General features: G+C 36.2%; 1 long non-coding RNA gene across 16 annotated transcripts in view; it reads left to right on the forward strand.

The window, feature by feature from the left end:
• LOC116231459 (uncharacterized) overlaps positions 1-14,974 on the forward strand; it is a 142,379-nt gene that overhangs the window by 102,232 nt on the left and 25,173 nt on the right. For all 16 annotated transcript variants that reach the window (XR_016469665.1, XR_016469673.1, XR_016469670.1 and 13 more), the window contains 2 exons: positions 4,189-4,367; positions 5,529-5,614. This is a non-coding gene — a long non-coding RNA (uncharacterized LOC116231459). The remainder of the gene's footprint in view (positions 1-4,188; positions 4,368-5,528; positions 5,615-14,974) is intronic.

The raw sequence follows: 14,974 nt of genomic DNA on the forward strand, positions 1-14,974 counted from the left end.
CTGAAAGGGCTGCCGGCAGCCCTGTGCATGTGTAACAGAAGCCTCATTAATATAAGCTCCCAATATATATACACCTGTTATGCTAGCCCCCAGCACAGAGCCCGTGTTTCCTATTTTAAACACTTTGCATGTCTGTCTACATTCCCTTCTGTCTGCAGTTGCTCTAGTGCGGTACTGCAGAGCAGCTCATATGCAGTACCTCCAGGGAATGCAGGAGGCTAAATAAAGTTGTGGCAGATGTCAGGGGACTTTGCCAAACGCTATTTTCCAAGTTAGATAGTTTGAAAAATTAACTGGCTAATCCCAACTCTGTAATATAGCAGTAACCTCATTAGCGTGCAGCCTCATTAAGTATGCATTTCTTTAACTGCTCCTTTATCGGGTTTTGATGAAGCAAATTGCGTTGACAAACATGTGGGAAATCTTTATATGACTGGCAAAAGTCTGCTCCCATCCTTGTCCTCAAACCCCAGTGCAAAGCGTGCAGTGTGACTCTTAAGCTCTTTTAAGCAGTACAGCACTTCCTTAGGGCTGTTACCTGTTTTGGCTCTGAGTTCTAAGAAATCACTTGACAGCAAAATTACTCTAAGCCAAACTTCTCCTCTTTTATAAAATATTTGTTCAGCGCGTTCCAGAACAGGGGTTTCACTCAAGAAGTTACACATATTCTTTGTTAATGACAAAAAAAAAAAAAGGAAAAAATCAAAGCAGTATCAGATACAACTACTGCATTTACTGATTCAGCACAGGAGCAAAATCTTAGCAAACCCACAGAGCTGTGTTCTTTTTGGCTTGGTTTTCATTACCAGTGCATGGAGAACCATTCACATCAGTACCGTGTTTGGCATAAAGGAGCAGTAAGTTTGCTTCACATAGCTCTCAGTGAAGGCCTAGTGGTCCCCCCAGCAAAGCCAGAGATGCCACAAGGGATGGTGCTGTCACTCCAAAGCCACAAGGTACTGCTGGCCATACTCAGGTTGGTCACAAGGACACCCTCCTGGTGGTGGTGTGGTTCCTGTGTATAGGGCCATATTTCTGTAAGAGGGCACATGTGCCATTACAGGTTTCACAATTCTTTTTACAAGGTGCTTTTGATGATGTCTGCACTTCATTTTTATTACCAAAGCCTTTTTCATGCAAAATTCCAGTGAGATGTGAATCCTAGAACTAGGAGGTATCAGTGGCTAACAATTTCTGCTGTGGAATGTGCTTCACAGGGAATTGGAGAGGCACTTCAGGATTTGGATTAACTGTACTTCAGTTCTAGTACTTCTCCATCTGCAGTGATGGTCTTCATGTATTCCGCAGCATTTGATTGTAAATTATTACAGCCTGGCCATTTTGATAGGCATTTTTATTAAGCACAACTTGACAGCACAGTCTCTTCAGTTAAAAATCCTAAGAATTAGCAGCCAGGACTAGTGGACTAGTACAAAAGCCAGTCTGGCAGTCTAGGTCAGCAGTTTCCTAAAATGGGACCAGTGGTGCCATATCATGGAGATGCTACTTGAGCATTGTCTGCTGCATTTTAGTAGGCTTTGTTTTTAGTAGGTTTTGGTTCGAGGACCTTTTTGAATGTAAGCAACTTTTTGTTCAGAATCCTACCTTAATATTGCAAGTATTATTAAAACATTTTAGAGGAAGTAAACTGCAGCCTGGTCATGATAGAGAAGTAGCATCTTTGTAATTCATAATACTGACGTGTACTTCCTATTGTGATTAGGTTTTAATAGTATGTCTCAGTGAACTGATGCTTTAGTTCTTGTGAAACAGGAATGAGTATTGTGATTGTTTTACTTGAGTGCTATTAATTGGGTAAGTTCAGGATTTTTTTTTCATTATTTGAAGCAAGAGTTTTTCTATGGGAATGCAGTCAATATAAGTGTGACTGGAAATTTCATGTGATATATTACATATTGAAATCTAGGCTATGTCAGCATATTTCTGAAAGAAAATATTTCCCTGAAGAGATCTACTCAGAAAAGTACTTCTAATTCTTTGTACACTTGTACCATATCTCAGCATTTTCTAATTAAGAATATCTAATATTTTCAGTCGAGGAATCAGATAGCATGCACAGGAAACTTTGAATATGGGAAAAAGATAAGACTGTAGTCTGACCAGTACAGGTGGAAGAACCTGTAGAAGTTGTGGAAGTGCAGTAGTCTACTTAGGGCTTACTTAAATTGCTGCTTACTAATATCCTGCTACATGAAGGAAATAGTGCAAGTAGAAGTGGAGCAGTTGTGTTCTGATTTCTAAAGGCCAGCTGAAATTGAAACATACTGCTCTCAGTGGCAAATCCTTCAAAAAAAAAAAAAAATGCTTTGAACCTATACTTTAAGGGGTCAAAAAGAAATAGCAATAATGTTTTGGTCTATCTTGTGGGCTGTGTTCATTTGTTTAATCGAATACAAGGATAGCAAGCTGTCCCTCCTTGAAATGAACATCTTGCAGTGCTGCACAGTGAATTTTGTCTTTACTGCTTCAGCGTACAGTATCTGTTAGTTATATGGCTGTATAATCAATGAATATACAGATGTTATACTTATGAAATATACCAGAGAGTTTGGCTAAACCAGTTATTACACCACTGGCAGTCAGCTCTTAAATGGGTCAAGAAGAGGTGCAGCCAGGCTCCACTCCTTCCAGCAGCACAGGTGAATTGCCTTCACCTGTGCTCCCGTGGCTGACTCATTGCTTGCCTCAGGTGATCAATCAGAGGTTCAGGCTGTGATTCAGCAGTTCCCATACAACGGCTTATTAGGCGTTTTGCATTGCACTGCTATCATTATGAGTAAAAATAACATAAATAAAACCATGAACTAAAAAGGAGGAGCTGAGAGTTGTTCTGCTAGTATGTCTACGTTTCTTTCTGTTGAAATGGACTACTTATGCTCCCCAGCCAGAGAATTTTCCTCTCCTGTTTTGAAATACATATATTCCTACAGTAGACTTTAAAAAGAAACGTCATGTTAGGATCAAGGAAATAAGTTTCTTTTGAAGCCTCTGTACTCTCCATGATGCTTACAGTTATCCAGTGGTGGTTTGGTACTTCAGATTTGTGCTTTGCTGGATTCCTATTCTGAGTGTAGGATTGCTATTCCAGGGTGTTGTGAACAAACCAGCCGTCTTTCATTTGCTAATGCATTACATTAAATGGCCATCATCAGGTTTCATTTGTATGTTGTATTGAATATGTGTAATATTTTATTCTTCCTCTTTGCTGTACATCTTGTTGCATACATCAGGAATTTATAAGAAAACATGAATTAACCTTGCAAGTAAAAAAAAAGAAGAGAGAAGAAAAAAGAAAATCTGTTTTTTACATCGTAGTTGTCAAATTAACAGTATTTCAGATTGTACCCAACCCCCCCCCCCTCAGCATCTTAGTCTTTTTTTTCATTTTAAGCTACTAGTAGAAGTTCATCTTTGTGACCAAGTTGATGAATTACCCCAGACATTTTTTAAATATGGATTTAAACACATAACAGGAAAGTAAAAACAAAAAGCCAGGAAATGTCTAAGTTTGTGCACAGCAGGGAATTCAGAAGCTCAAACCTCTTAAAAAGGATGGCTTATCCCAATGACCTTCAAATGATGTTTAGTAATATCCCAATTCAAAACAAAATGTAGACATGTTTAATCTGAATTGCGTATTTAAGGGAGACTTTGAAGGGTTTGAAGCATAGGCATAATGCTTTATCAGTAAAGAGACAGAAGTTTAATGTTTCTTGTAGTACATTCTCATGCTTCAACAAGAAGAATACCTAACAACTGCTGCTCTTCTATTATGAGTCTAAGAGTGAGGGGGTTTCTCCTTAACTCTCTGGAGAAGGAATTTAAGACCGAATAATAATACTGGCATGACTGAAGTTTTTCATGTCTAAACATCTGCAGGATTGTAGCCTACTGTAATAATGGAACAGTCTGAAAAATATGTCTATAAAATCTGAATATGGTACTATATCAGCACATATTCTTCATACAGCATTAAGGCAGTCGAGTTTGAAGAGTTTCTTTACCAGCAGTATTTCTGTCACATCTTGTGTCTGGACTGTTTTTTGCTGGTTGGATCCCATTTGCCACATTTCTGACTGAAGCTAAGGATTATTTTCATGTACGTTTTGTATAGTACCTGTATTCTATTTTTAGAAAAAATATACACATGCATTTTTCTTCTTTCAGCTGTGCAGAATGGCATGCAGATGAACTAGCACATTTCAGAATAAGTTCAATAGAGAACAAAGTATTATGTCACTGGCTGAGTAGAAGAAGAGGACCTGATCTCTGACTACAAAAGAAAAATAAAGAATTGCTAAGACTGTGGCTTTGAGAAAAATAAGCCTGACTATTTTAGTACTAAGGTGAGTTATGGAAACAACAGTAAAAGAGAAAAATCTTACCAAAGAAAAGTGTGGGAATGGTATAAGGGTAAATTGTGGCATGAGAGAGCAATAATGAAACATGTTGAGAAAAAATAGAAAATTAGCTCGGTACATAATGCAAAACAAAACAAATAGTTTATAGAAACACAGCATTAACACAGTTTATATTTTCACAAAAAGAAAAGGGTTGGAATGAACAGTGAGTAAGCATTGGTGTCTCTTATTGGAGAAAGTCAGTTTTTCTAGGAGATTTGCTGGGACAAATGCTAAGGACATTGTGGAAAAGAGTAACCTTTCATCAAAAAACAGCAGAATTAGCTGGAGAAAATAGAAATCAGTAATAAGTGAATAGAGTGAGAATGAATAAATGAATAGATTGATGAATAGGCAGAGAACATCGCTGCTTTGGGATGACCTAGAATAATTTATCTAGTGTCATGTCATGTTCCTAAAATGATCACAATGCAGGAAAACAAAGATTGTTATTTCACCATGCTGTATATATTTTTGTGTGCAATTAACGGTGTCTATATTGAAGTCTGAATACCATCCATTTGTAAAGGTATTAATGATACAGATGTACTATCCAAAAAATTATTAGTATCACTGGCTGCAGAGACTAAACTGCTGACTACTGCATGTTATGAATAATTTAGACCTGATGTATTGATATCTTTTCCTGATTGATTAGTCAAAGCACAGTTAACCTTTCTACTACCACTAGTCATGTTAATTTTAAAGAACTGCATGTGATTCCAATATTGGGGAGTAAAGGTAAAAAAAAATATTATCTGGTAACTACTTTAAAATTGTTTAGCTGTGAAAGTTGAGGAGATTTTTTTACTTGAAGCTTTCAAGGTTAATAGCAACTAAATTGAATAGTCTCAGTAATTTTAAGTCAGTGTTTCCCTGAGGCTAATGTCACCCCCCTGCAAAGTGCCATTAATGCCCCAGTTACTTACAAGGCTTTCAAAATAAGTTTAAAGTGGGATACTGCCCATGTACTGAAGCAAACTCCTTGTAAACAGAACTCTTTGGAAGAACTGCATTTAGTGTCTGTATGTCCATTTCTCACTTTCTTCCCTCCTAATGATAACGGAAATGTTTTACAATTTTTTTCTTCTTTCCTTTTTGAAAAAGAGAAATGACCAAGTTACAACATGAACTAACGAAGTTAGAAGAGGAAAGAAGTGAAGATTGGTCATCTGTGCAAAGAAAATGACAAGGTATCTATGACAATCACAGTACAGATTAATTTCTTGCTGATGTAGAGGTTTTCATGATAGATAAATTCTGGCAATAAGCTTTAAAAATAGCCCTAGGAAAAGATGTTCTGAAAAGAACTTTTTTCTTCTGTTTGATTGCCAGAGTAAGTATATATCTTTATAAGTATCTTCAAGATACATCTTAAAAGTCATTACTGTGTTGAATTTAGCTGTATTTCTAGAAGTAAATGATGATCACATTCATGAGCTGTGTTCTTGGGAGAAGTCAGTAAAAACACTGCTTCTCCCAACACCAAAATAAAATCCTTCCAGGCACTGTCGATTTCTGAGGTTTTAAAATAATCATTTCACGAATTCATTTAAATCACTGCACTTGAACACTCAGTGCACAAGTTATACCACTTTCTCTTTTCTTTGTCATGTATAACCATTACAAATAAATGTGCTAGTACTTGTTCTGCACTGTATTTAAAGGATATATTCTCTTAAGTTTGTTGTTCTTGTAACTTGAGGAATGCAGTATCAGTACTGCTGACTCCTCATGTCCCTCAAATACTCTCAGTAATGTCCATATATATTTATGCAGTGGCAGCTAAGAGGCTGACATAAGGCTATATGCTACTTAAGATCTGAGGTTAAATGGCTCTTCAGTGATGCATAAAATTTGTATTGATCATCTGTCCAGCATTGAATTGAACCTATTAATGATTAAGCCTTACAGTATCAGTGTGAGAAAGGGAGTTATGGTCTCAATTGAAAAAGTGATAAAACAGAGCCCCAGGGGCTCACATAATCATTTCAGATCATACAGGAAGTATATAACAGAGCTCACAATCTAAGCCAGCTCATCTCACCAACCAGCTCATCCTCCTTATTTGGACATCCTTGCATTTGTTGTCTTTTTCATCATATTCTGTCAGGTGTGGAATAGGTATGTCAGCAGCTATGCATTCCTTGTGCACTGCTTTAACAGTCAAATTCTCTTGCAAAGTAACTTAAAACACACATGGAATGAGAATTGTGAATCTTTCTTGTCACAGAATCACAGAATCACAGAATCACAGAATGACCTGGGTTGGAGGGGACCTCAAGGATCATGTAGTTCCAACCCCCCTGCCTAGCAGGGCCACAAAAATTGTCCATAAAGAATACGACACATGATGCAAAAGGGCCAGCATAAACAACATAACTTGGCTTTCATAAATTAAAACAAATTAAAACAAAATGCGCAGGAAGACCTGCTATTGTTACCTCTCCTTTTTATTCTTTTTTTTTTGCATCGTGTTCTAGATCTTTCTCTAGTATAGAGAGGAACTGCTTGTATGGAACAATGAATGCTTTTGCTTTTGTAATCTTGCTGAATGTCTATTTGATTTCTTTAGCAAATGTCAGGTCACATGTTGGCTGTTCGTGTACTGAAACTGAAGTATAAATCATCTTCTCAAGTGACTAACTGTCATTTTTCTTTGCAAAATATTTTTCTATCTCTATCTTATGTAACTCTTACAGTTGCTGACATTTTCCTAAAAGCCCTGTTCATTTGACACTCAGGATTTCAGTATAAAACTATAGATGAGAATAGAGAACTCTTTTGCCTTCGCTTTGTACCCATTTCCTTTACCATTAATTGAAGAAAGGAATATCATGCATTTCTGAGTCATGCTGTATAAGGGTACTTTATTGTATACATCATTAGAATTTTAAAAGGAGAAGGATAAGCTGTACCATAGGTGAAAGCAAGTGTTAACATGCTTGAACTGTAGAAAATAGCTATTAAATCTTGATGGGATGATATCCCTGATAGATCAAATAAATGTTGATGTAGTGATGTAGATCATATGGATAAAAAGTTGAGTGCTACAGAAATGGTTGTTAATATTAATGGAAAACGTGTATAAAAATATGTAATCCTCAGTCAAAGACATGAATCTATCCAGAAGAAAAGAAAAAAAAAAAAAGATAGAGTGTGGACTTCTGTGCCTTGAGTTATGTCTACAAGAGTACAGCCCTGTATAGCTGTGTCTTGTCGTAGATTAAGATTGTGTATATTTGACCATACCTTATGTTTTATTGTGCCTGATTCCTGTTGGCTTAGGGATGATATTTTAGTATTAATAATCTGCTTTACTTAGGTAGAAAGCTGTTGATGGGTCTTCCTGATGGATCTTTTTAATCAAACTTACAGAATGTAAGAATTTCCTAGAAAAAAATGGCTGCATAATGTGGAGTCAGTTGCTATTAAATTCTTGTTGGTGTGGCCTTTGACTTGCAGCTTCTGCTGGGTCCAGCTGAAAGATGAATGAGATAATTTTGCTGGTGTTTCAGGTCACCACTTATGCCAGTCTCACCATTATGGGCAGTGAATTAAAGTGTTTCTGAACAGCTCTGGAAAAACACATTCAAGAAAAGTTATGTTCCATCTGACAGAATGCTACTTTTAAGCACCTAGGGTGATTTGGAGTGCCAGGACTTTGGTCTTGAGAATTGATCCACTATTCCTAAAGCATCCAACCTCAAATCTTTTAGTTAAATTTTAAACAATCTAGAGACTTCAATAGGTAGATGCAGGGAATTTTAAGACTTCTTTAGGAGTTTGTAGGTAGGTTTAAGATGTCCGTATATATATAGTCTTAATCTCTAAAAACCAGAATCTGAATTAATTGAGTACTGTGTGGCTGTAAAAGAGCATTGATGTGCTTAGAAAGGGAAGTCAGATCTTTATCTAAATATCTCTGCTTTGTAATAAGATACAGTATAATAACACGCACAGTGAACAGTTGAAATCAGCATAGACACATCTGAGAAAGGACACTTTATTCAAGTAAAGAAAGGTATGAAAAGTACCTTCCTCAGTCCTGGGACTGGCTCAAAAGCCAGACTCCCTGCAGTTTAGAGCAGCCTGTCTTACTGACATCTGTGACATCTCCCAGTCATGTTTTTGGGGTTTGTAGAATTACAGTTCTCTTCTTATCAAAGACAGATGTAGGATTGGATCCCCAAGAAACAGATTCCATCTATCAATATACATACCAGTGTGACTTTACCACCAAAGATTCTCAAAGCTGGTTCATGGACATTGCAAATTTGTACTCCTCACTCATAAAGGTACGGACATAATAGTTTACAGGTGTGGAAGTGAAACACAGATGTGAATATTTTAAGACATACAGCCTTGACAGTAATACTTAAAATCATTCAGCATGGATCAGCTCAGAGAAATAAGCAGGGTTGTAGTTTGCCTTTGAAAGTCTGAGTAGTTACTATAGCACCTGAAGAAACCAAAAGAACTGAACTTAATTTTCTGAAAATACTTTTACAAGAGGACAAAGAAAGTCTTGAAAATCTGATGTACAGTTGTGAAATGAATCCAACTCCCTGAATATCCAAAGAACCTGTCTGTGTTCCATTTTACTCTTCTCTGATTTGAAAACATCTTTTTCTGAGTTCTTGGAAAACTGTACATTTCTACTGTGCACTCTTCTTATTAAATCTTTCTTTCTCTTGCTACAAACTCTGCTAGAGGGGGACTTCCAACAGCACTCTCTTGCAAGTCCCCCAGTGCATATTAGACAGCACTGGGTCGTGAACACTAAAGTCTCCAAAGGCTTACGGGATGATCCCCTTTTAAGATCTCTGGTGGTACAAGTTGTCCCAAATTAGAAGCTATTTGCAGGTCTCAGAAATGTGTAAGAATAAGTCTCCCCAGTTACATACCTCAGGAGATCTGCAAAGAGGAGGAGGATGATTAAAGTTTATGGCTTGCAAAAGAAGGAAGTTGGGGAGGTTATTTTTCAGTGTTCTTTTTATGAGATTTTTTTAAAGGAAAAACATTTTGACTGACAGGTCTTTGGATACGCTGTGAGTTCTGTATTTGCAATAAGGCCCAGAGAAACAAGCCTTTATTTTTCACTAGAAGACTGCAGGCTATAGCACTCTCAGTATTAAGATCATTGGAGCCAGGCATCCCTGCTGATATTACTAAAATGAACTTTAATCAATCTTGAAAGAAGACTTCAATAACATGAATTATGGCCACTAGTGCTAGATCTTTGATAGAAGAATGGGCTTGGCAGTATTGATTTTCTTACTCTTCGCATTTCTTCTGATATCGTTGCCACCTATTAGCAATGTGTATTTTAATAAAACTTTATGAACTGCCTTTTCCCAGCAATCTTTCTGTTTTTAAGTGGAATATTTTCTATGTCATTCACATGTCTTTTTCTTCATTTTAAAACAAATATAATATTTGTGGAAGATTGTGGATTAAAAAAACAATCCAAAAATAGCAACTTACTTCCCTCTCTAACTATGACACAGCCCCTGTCAGTATTACCAGATGGGGAAGATGAGCCAGAAAATAGCATGAATAGTCACCAATCTTCCTCTTTCATTTTTCTTTCTCTTTGAGAAGGCAAGATCTTTTGCCTTTTCTTGGCTTGATACATTTTAAGTCCTAGACTTTATGTTTAGAAAAACTTAGAGCTGGTTTTGATAAAAATGCCTGGAGAGGTTTAGAGAATTCAGAGCCTTCCTGGGACAACTGCAGAAATAAGAGAAATGATAGAAAGGGCCTATGGGCTAGGAAATCTGCTGGGGAGTACACAAAAGTGGTTTACTGTTTACACATGAAGAAAAATGGGAGAAAAAAAAGCTGAAACTACTAATGTTATAATATTTTTCTAGATTACAGCAAAGTTCACAGGTGGCATCTTGCATGTGGCCTGCAGCCTTCTGACCTTCTGAAAGATGGCCTTGTGGTTTCATAGGTTAGCTCTCCATGATTAAGTTGTTATGGAGCAGACCACTAACGCTTCTCCATAGCACTATTGCTGTACCTTTATAGGGACTGCTAAATGATGTGGTATGTACCACAGAGACCACTGTCCACAGGAAAGTGCTGTCAAAGAGTGAGAGAGGGTTAACCACAAAATATTTACAATTTTAGCATGCACTGAAAAAAATATACAGCCGAAAACAGTATTTTCCTTTTGCTCTCTTTGTGCATTGTGGTTTTAGATTGGCTGCAAAAATGTTTCTGTATAGTGTGGATTGACTACAGTAGATGGCAAACAATGATTAACCATTTCCTTCCAACTGCTATTTAATGAGCAGAAACCAAGTTGAACCAGTTACTCATATTGAATTAAGCTGAAAAAAATCATGTAGTTATGAGTGTAAATGTTCTCGTCTAATATAAACTTTCCAAGAATACAGCAGTTGGGCTTGGATGTCTTCTTTCGAGCTTATTTCCAGTTGCAGAAAATATAAAGAACTAAATGATAGTAAAGTATAATTATAGTTCTTCATTTAATTTTAAATTATTCCATTGTTAAGTGAAATACTAATTTACACAAGTGCTAGACCTCTGAACTACATGGATTTGCTAGTGCATCTTAACCAAAAGTAAGTTTCTTGTATGCTGCTGATGAGACAATATATTTTCATAAACTAAAGCTTCTGTAAGATTTGAGTGGAAGTACTACTCTAGCATCAATTTGTATGTTAAGGCCGAGGGAGGCCTAGGATATATGTGCTTTCAAATTAAAAGAAACAAACAAAAAAACACAATACCTTCTTAATATTGTTAATTAGAGATGTAGTGTCATGAGTGAGATGATAGTGATACAGGCTGGGAGTCAGCTGTGTAGGAATCAGTTCAGTAGAAACGGATCTGGTAGTCCTAATGCCCAAGGTGAATATGAGGTAACCATATGCCCTTCCAGCAGAACCAACTTGCATTCAGTGTTGCATTGGCAAGACTAAAGGCAGCAGCTCTAGAGAAGGGGGCCTCTCTTTTTAGCACTTGTGAGGCTCTATTTGGAGTTCTGTGCACAGTTTAAAAGTACAAGGTGGTAACCACCTTGCTAGCACAAGTCCAGTAGAGGTCCCCCGGGTTGGAGTACGTGGTGAGCAAGGAGAGACTGAAAGAGCTGAGTCTGCCCAACTGGAGAAAGAAAGGCAAAAGAGCAACCTTACTGCTATCCACAGCTACCTGCTTGAATTTAGAGTAAGGAAAAGATGGAGCCAGGCTCTTCTCAAAGGTGCCGCAGAAATAGAATGAGGGCTAACAGACACAAGCTGGAAAATGAAAAATTCCAGTCAGATATAAGGAAAAGCTTTTTACCAGGGAGTGTTGAAACGCTGCAACAAATATCCATATTGGCTACTATATCTCCATCCCTAGAGGTATCCAAGATTCAACTGCATACAGAATTTAGCAACTTGATCTCATTAGACCTGCTTTGAGGAGGATTAAATATTTCCAGAGGTCTTCCAAGCTTCATTATTCTATGGTTATTGGATTCTGTGATAAGTAGGACCAGTTTTTTTTCTACATGACTCTCTCTGAAGCGAACTCATAGCTTCATTGAAATCAAATAACAAAATTCTTCTTGACTGCATGATACTCTGAGTTTTGCATGGTTTGGAGGGTTCTTTGAAATCAAATAATACTTTTCATGTTGGGAGAACTTCAGAGAAAAGATTTTGTTTTTTCTGAAAGTTTATTTCACAATTAACAGATTCCTTTAGAATATACAGATAAAATTATGCTGGCATTAGAAGCAAAAAAAAAAAAAAAAGAAAAGAAAAATATTTTTTCTCTCCAATTTGTACCTGTATTCCTGTAAGCTCAACTATTTAATTGATTGGCTCAAAAGTGGAGGGGAAATTGGGGATAGAAGAAAAGTGTCGTTCCCATGATCCTGAAGTTAGAAAGTATTTCCAAACTTTGAAATGTGTTGTCCAGCTTTGACATTTACAAAGTAAATCTTACAAAGAAATATTATGTAAAAAGTCCAAATCGTATTGTGAGCTTAATTACATTTGCATTTACATGTTCACATTGTACAACTTACTATGACAAAGCAAATAAGATGACGTATGAACAGATAGTGTAGTATTAAAGCAAATTTTTATTTACTGTATTTCTGAAGAGGGCAAAGAGTTACTAACATTTCATAGATTGGCTTTTTTAATGCCACTTGTCAGTAGAGTGCATATAGCCTTTTTGTGCATATATTTGGATAAAAACACCAAGGGCATGTTTTCTCCTCTTACCTAACTCACTTATTCTACTTTGTGATCTTGCATATGATGTTGATTACAATATTTTTTATTGAGTGTAGTGCGTACATGCATGGATAGTGATAAATCACACTGCAGACTGTGTGGCCATAAAAATTGTATGCAGCTATGAGAAAAAGTTACTGTCATTACAGAACCATTTGGAAAACTGGATTACTTGTTTCAGCGGTCTGGGCTTGAACTTTTAATGCTGTCAGTGTTTTGGATGAGTGCAGGTGCGTACATTATGAATTTAGAATGTTCCAGGAATATTTAAAAACATCTAAATACCTCCAGTGTTGAGGTTAATTTCTCAGTTTGGTAATTCTTCTACCCAAATCTTCATAGCATACCTTTCCATAAGAAAGAGTCTGGATCTAAGAAGCATCTATCGTTATGTTATTCTCAATTCCAGTGTTCACCCTTTGTTGTGATTTCATAGCAATATTAATTAAGTAATTTTGGTTTCTTATCCCCCAACTCTTCAGAACTTGTTTTCTTTGCAGCATTTTCCTTGTAGTCAGGAAGGAATTTCACATATTTTTAGAAAATCTGACAAAATACGAGCATAGAAAATTCATTAGCTGAAACGTAAAAAAACAAGCAGCCTAAGAGGTGATTCTGAGAACTGGTAATATTGATTTTATGATTCATGAAGGATTAATTTAATCGGGTATTTACACATTTGTATGTGAATCTGTTACATGACATACACCCCAGTTTGCAACAGCTTTTGAGTATCGTGTCTGATATTCCCATACACTTCTGATAGTATGCATATTCATGAGTTTCATAACATCTTCCTGCATTTGTGCTCATAATGGATTTCATTTCAAAGCAGCACTTCATTGATGTAGTACACTGATGAATTGTACATATAATTGTTTCTCATCTGTATGATTATTTTGTGACACCTAGTGGATATATTGATAGTTGTGCCAGTTCAAATTTCCTTGGATTGTTTGGGTTGTCTGAATACACATTCTGACCTGCAAACTGAATTCACATTTTAAACACATAGAATCTCTGTCTTTCTTTCTTACCTTCTCTCTTTTTCCTTTTTTTTTTTTTTTTTTTTTTCCCCTTTAAATTTGATCCTGAAATGGTTTGGTCATAATCAGCTGAACAAATACTCAGCACCCAGAAGTCTTGAGGAAATCCCATTAGTCCTAAAATGCTACAAGGCAAGATAGTAAAACTTTGAAAATTTCATGATAATGTTAAATCAGAATCTCTACATGTGCAGTGTGTGATCTTCATCCATCAGTTTTTTCTACTGTATCAACTTTTCTATATAGTGGATCAAGAACGAAGTTTCCTATGGAGTTGAGCATGTGTAATATAAAATTATGAAAGGTTACAAAGAAGTACTCAGACTTTTCCTCCTATGAGGGTTAATAGGAATCCAATTCCTTTACAGTTCATAGAGAATGAAATGTAGTAAATAATTAAAATATTATTCTATAAATATGAGAATATATTTAGAATATTTACATCAGTAAATATAGTCTAGAAATGCCTTACACGCATGACCCATTTTCACAACTAAGATATATCATATGCAGTATATCTTAATTTACATGTTGTGGATTCTGAGCCTGAAGCTTATTTTGAAGAAGTCATTCATCCTACAGGCAGAGTTGAATTACTGTCTTGTGTGTATACTACAAATGCTGGGAAATAGGAAAGTCAGTATTTTTATATGCCTGGTTTTTATGTTCTTAAAGGGAGAGGAAGTTTGGTTTTTTTGGACAGTGGCCTCAAGTCTGCTTGCTCTCTTGGTGAGTTGACGCTGTTGGTGTGCATGTTTATAATTTTATAGATGGTATAACATATTTCTTTCCCAATAGGTCTTAAATTCTGGCATACCAGAGAAGATGCAGAGCATGATAGCTAGGATATGATTTTAGTAGTTCTTAAAAAGGATCTAAAAGGAACTGTAAAGTACATTTATTCATAGATAAAAGATTGTGTATTTTTTATATTTGGGGAATTTGAATTGAGTTATCCAGAAGACATAAATTCACTTTGAAGACCATCTTCAAAATTTTATGTTTTACCTTGGCACTCTTCACAGAAATTTTCTGTTTCCACTCCCAAAAGGATTCAAAATCAGAAAATGCAATACTGAACTGTGTCTTTAATACCAACTGATATGGTATTCTTTTCCTGTACTCTTCACAGTTGCTCATCATAACATTTCTCCTGTGACTTTGGTTTATGTAAAATTAGAGCCTGTAGCAACAACATCATGAATAATGGACACAAAGTCTGTAACACATCATTGAATGCTGG

Source organism: Phasianus colchicus, chromosome 1 (assembly GCF_987193195.1).
Source record: "Phasianus colchicus chromosome 1, bPhaCol1.hap1.1, whole genome shotgun sequence".
Lineage (NCBI taxonomy): Eukaryota > Metazoa > Chordata > Aves > Galliformes > Phasianidae > Phasianus > Phasianus colchicus.